Source organism: Phaseolus vulgaris, chromosome 3 (genome assembly GCF_000499845.2).
Source record: "Phaseolus vulgaris cultivar G19833 chromosome 3, P. vulgaris v2.0, whole genome shotgun sequence".
NCBI classification, from domain to species: Eukaryota; Viridiplantae; Streptophyta; class Magnoliopsida; order Fabales; family Fabaceae; genus Phaseolus; species Phaseolus vulgaris.
This window is the reverse complement of record NC_023757.2, coordinates 12,009,551-12,015,550: the sequence shown is the minus strand read 5'-3', so window position 1 is coordinate 12,015,550 and position 6,000 is coordinate 12,009,551.

Below are 6,000 nucleotides of genomic sequence, written 5' to 3'. Positions count from 1 at the left end.
ATCAAGACAACAAAGAAGTGCACTAACCAAAAGGAGGAACAACAAAGGGAGTTTTCTCTTATTTCCTTTGCAACTTGGTTTATTGTTAATTACCTTGTTAATTACGTTTAGACGGTGAGTGTGTCTTCAAGGGCTCAAAGTGTCCAAGAAGCCTCACCTAGGGCTGAATAGTATAGCAATTTCTTGATTAGTAATTGTTACTTGTTTGTAATTGCTTTTCTTTTGCTTTCATAGATACGTTTTGCATGTTTAATTTTGTTTAAGTTTTGTTAAAAACCGTCTAGCTTTGTTAATTAGTTAGCATGCATTGTTTTCTTGCATTAAAATCTGATTTCTCAACTTAATTGTGTTCCAAGTGGTTTACTAAGAGAAAGCTTTGTGTGAAGACATTGAGGGATAGTTTTTGGCTAAGGCAAAGGCTTGGTATTTAAGTAGTCCACTGTGACTCACCTCCCTTACCTGGAAGACTACCTTCTTTGACTTCCCTAAATTTTTCTCAAGGTAAAATACTTCTACACACAAAGTTTTAGTCATGTCTTCTCACTCCTCTAAATCTCTTAAAAGTGAGCTGAAATCCTTGAAATCTCTTTTGAAGCAACTTACTAAGGATATTCAATCCATTTCATCTAAACAATTGGAGAATGAGATCAAAACTAATGAATTGACTAAAGCAAAGAATGAGAAGTCTCAATTTTCAAAAAAATTACATTCTCATGCATCTAGCTCTAAACATCATGATTATCTTGGGGAAGAAAGTCTTAGGAAAAATGAATATCATCAACAATTCCCTAGGAGAGCTAGGAAAGAGAGACAAGAAAACCTAACCAAGCATATCTCTCACACTCAAGCTAGAGAAATTCCATGTTTAGAATACCTTGGAAATGATCAATTAGCATCTCAATGTTTCAATGAAAGATCTATGATCTTAAGGGACAAAGATGAGAATAGTAGCCAAGAAAAAGAAGCTAGTGAGAGTGAAGAAAATGTAAAAATAGAAAAGCAAGAGAAAACCCTTGCAAAACAAAAGGCGTGGGAGAAGAGTGTTCCTTCCCACAAGGTCATTCAACAAGAAGGAAAAGTTGAAAATACATTTAAAAATATACCTCTTGTTGAACAACCTAGCCTTACCTTTTGTAAAGGAACACTTGCAAGCCTAGAAAAAAAAGAAGAATCCTTAAAAAAGGCTTGCATAGATAAAAATATAGTAGATTATTTTACATACATGCTAAGATATCACCAAGTGAAGGTCAAGTCATCTATAGGCATCTACAAAGACAATTTTTTATGTGAAGTAGTGCCTAAAGAAACTTGTCATGTCTTATTGAGACAACCTTTGCAAAGAATTGAAATTTCCATGAACAAAGGTTGTATCAACGAGACTACCTTCACACATAAAAGAGAAATTCTTCATGAAGGAGAACTCATGGGTCAAAATAGAGTTGATAAAACTCTAGAGCTTTTAAAAGGAAAATTATTGTCACCCATGAGAAAAGATGTTCAAAGACATTACCCTAGATACATTCCGTGTTTTAAAAATACATCTAAGGCGATGTCTCATGAACTCTATACTCCTTCACCTTTTGCAAATGATCCTTGGGAAGACATAAGCCTAAATTTCATATTAGATCTTCCTAGGACAACAAAAGGTTTTGATTCCATTGTCATAGACATGGATAAACTCTTCCTTAAAGAAGTGACAAGTCTTCATGATTTCTCTTCAAACTTAGTGTTGGATAGAGCTCCAAAATTTGAAAACCATCATTTGAGGATTCTCTTGGAAAAACTTGCAACTAAGTTGTCCTTTTCAAATTCTTATCATCCTCAAAAGAATGGTCAAAATAAAATTGAAAACATAGCTCTTGTTACTATGCCTAGAGAAATCATGAAAGCCAACCACAATTCTTGGGATGAGTATCCTTTTTCTATTGAGCATGCATACAATAGAGTAGTCCACAAGACTACTAATATTTCTACATTTGAAGTTGTATGTGAACATAGTCCTCTTTCTCTTTTTGTGTTGTTACCACTTCCTAAAGGAATTATGCCTAAGGAACAAGTAACCACTATTGAAAATTTTACAAAGCATGAGAGGATTAGAGAACACATGCAACCATCAAAAGAGAAATATTGTAAAAAGTTGCCAAAAACAAAAGAAAAACAAAAATGGCAACTTCATAAAATTGATTTGTATATAACTGCTTCAACTAACTCATTTGCTTTATTAGATAATTCCCCTAGGTGGACGTTTGATCCGGGAGGGCAAGCATAGTTGAAGAAGCAAGAGGCTGCTATCCGAGATCAAATCTCTAGATCTGAGGATAGATCTTCTCAAGGAGAAGGAGATGATGGACACCATCCAGCCACATCCATTCCCCTAGTCATGAAGAAGAATAAGCAATGGATTTGAGGACAAATCCTTTTCAAGAGGGAGGGGATGATGGAAGAGGCCCAAGCACAAGCCCACATGCAAGCCCACCAAAGGGTAGATTTGGGCCAACCATAGAGTTATGGCCAAGAGGATCCAAGAAGACGTTCTTTTACATGTTCAAATGTCATAAACTCTAGTGTAGAGTAGACTTTAATTTCTTGTCAAAATTAGCATAGGAACTTTATTTGTAATTTTCTTAGAATTAATTTTGGCACCTAAAACACCTAGAAAGCCCATGGAGGGGGTGAACATAAAAACTAGACACACCCCTCCCCATGTGCTCATTTGTGCACCCATGTGCCATGTGCACCCATGTGCTTCACATTTACATTTCATTTGGCTAGCATTAGGGTTGCATTATGGTCCTCCTTAGCCTATAAAAGGAGGAGCCTACACCTTGTATTTTCAAGTTTATTGTGAGTAAAGTTATGCTGCCATTTTGTGCCAAGCTTTGCTTCTCCTAGAATTCTAGGCTCTAAACTTCAATTCCTTCATCTTTTCCCTTGAGCTGGCCGAACCACTCAATACCCATACTTAACATGCACCTACAAGATCAACACCACTCTTAGGAGGATCTTGCTCACTTTCATTCATTGCTTCCGCCCCATACTCTACATTGATTCAAGAAGAACTTCATGAAAATGCCATCACATGTCACTTGGCAGATCAGGCAAGCGAGATTTCAGATGCTAAAAATGACTCTCGCCTACTGCTCAGTAAGTAATTTCGTGTCAAATGTTATTGCTATAGACTAACCGTTTGTTCAAGATAAGTTGATTTCCAGGAAATTAAGCATCAGTTTATGCTAAGTTAATTGGGTTGAGTAAAAACCAACCAAGTTATCAGGTGATCGCACAACAGATAAGTTATCAGGGTGGAAGAAGTCACAGGGTGGCTGAGGTAGCTTCGTAAAAGACACCTCACTACTCAGATCAAATTGTTTCAGATTAAAGGCTCAGGGGAGACAGAGGGGGGTCCGTTAAAGGCAGCTCTCCTCCCAGAATGAGCAGAATTGATAGCTCAAGGTATGAGGCCGCTCCCCAGAGGACGCCTTAGCAGATAAAAAGGAAAATAGCATCCAAAGAAGCCCACGGCTTTGTGATTGAAGCTCGAAAGAAGAAGTACACGGCGAGAATTAAGTTAGCAGAGTTTGAGGCGATGACATAGAAGTGCGCATGTCACTTGGCAGATCAGGCGAGCTAGATTTCAGATACTAAGACTGACCCACGCCTACTGCCCAGTAAGTGATTTTGCGTTAAATGTTATTGTTATAAACTAATAGTTTGTCCAGTTAAGTTGATTTTCACATAGCTAAGCACTAGTTGGCGCTAAGTCGATTTCTTTAAAGCAAGAGTTAGTCAGTTATATCAGATGATTACACAGCAGATAAAAGCGAAACCATGCGCACATTTATTGAAGAAGAAAATGGAACAGTGAACTTCTTAGTCTTTTTGCTGAAAACAAGTTATCAGCTCAAGACTGGGGGGCTTGTGTACCGTCCAGGTCATCGGGTGTGATGACGTGGACAAGAGAAAGGTAGGTGGTCAAGAAGTCAACATAGTCGCCGTATAGTCAACATAGTCAACATAGCACAGAAGATACGATGCTTAAGTTAAAGCCCAAGTGGCCGCAAGGTTATACATTGCAGTCCAGATAAGGGAAGTCCATGGGCCGGATACGCTAAGATCCTAAAGATAGCGGCGCAAGGACCTTCTCCAAGGAACCCTAGATAATAGCAAGCAACGCAGAGGTAAACCCTAGTTTTCACCTATATAAAGGGCACGAAGAGCCCTAGTAAGGTACATGCTTTCATAGTTATACAGAGCACTAAACCCTAGTTGTTTTTGACGGCACACCCAGCTGTGAGCACAAGGCAATTAGGGCAACACAGTTCCAGTCATTGAGATAATCATACAGTCTCTAGTCACTTCGGTGTTTCTCGCTAGCTGACTTGATCGTCGGAGTGCAAACGGCCGCGAGGGCGCCCCTTTGTTCTTCTTTTTCAGGTACTCATAGACAAGGCAGAACGAAGGTGCTCTAGCTCGTGGGGACAAGCCACTCATAAAGACGACCCAGGTCAACCGGCCGGAACAAAAATAATATATTTTTATTTTTTTTAAATATTAAAAACATTAAAATTATAAATATACATTGTTTTGTAAGAATACATTTTTTTGATGATTTTGATTCTTTATTTATTTAATCATTTATTAACGCGTGCCTTTCTCTTCTGTTTTTTTACTTACTGATTGTTATATTTTATGGTTTGACAGATTTAATTGGAGTTGTTAGTAAATGTATTTTTTATCTTTTGCTTGAGATAAATAATTGTTGTTAAAAAAATTGTTAAGTGTACACCTATGGCAAACCGCAAGAATATTCCTTGACGTGATTTTATATATTTTTTAAACTTTTTTCATTTTCGTACTACTGCAATGTTCATCTTTTGTGTGTAACAAAAAAATTATATAAAACTTGATGTTTACTAGTATCATTGGTTAATAAGATTTAAGATTTTAATTAAACAATAACATAAGTTGGTTTTAACACATTTTCCTGGTATGGGTAAGGACTTATGTTAGTCAAAACAAAAAAAAATGTTATTACAAAAGTTCATATCTTACTCGTTCATATAATTGAGTAGTTAATTATTTTAAGAGGTTGGGTTAAATTAGTAAATCATTTCATTATTATGGTAATGAAGAGTTAGTGTAATTTTATATGAATTGGAGTAGACATACTACAATAATGAGAAGGGAATGCTTCTATGTGAAAAATAAATGGTTAAAGTATAAAATTTTATGATTATTAGGATTGGAAAACATTCATTAACAAAATTGGAGATTTTGGTTAAATCACTACGAAAGTTTGTTAGGCCAATTTCTTATGGTATTACAAATTGCATTAAATGGAAACACCTTACATGTATTATAGGCTTTCTTCAAAGAAAAATAAAATTGTAAAAGAGCGTTGACAATAAAGACATTTGACTCAAACTCACTTCTCATAACATAACATGAGAGTAAAGTTAAATAGTGAGTTTAAGTAAAAAGTCACAAAAGATAGATGGAAAGAAAGAGAGCATTAACCTAAAAAAAGAGAGGATATTGTGGAAGGTTTGGAAGACCCACCAACACGAAATTGCCAAAACATTATAGAAAAGGGAACAAGTAAAAAAAAGTTATAAATAAAAGAGAATGAAGAAAATATGCAAAGTTAAAAAAAAAAAAAAAAGTCAGCTAAAGGTGTAAACTTGAAGTGTATGTTTATCATAATGTTATCATGCAAATTATAAAATAAATATTTTTATTAACTTTATATATTATAATTATATAATATTTGAGGATAATTATTATTTTTATAGATATTTTTATAAATAATAAAATAAATTATATTCATAAAAGTAGAATTAATAAAATAAATTATATTCATAAGAGTAAAATTCTCTTTATCAATATTCATAGATATTGCTATTAGTGAGTATATATCTCAAACTTTGAATATATGTTATTTAGTATTTATTATTCATAGATATTATTTATTATAATATCTAAATTTGTAGTTATAATTTA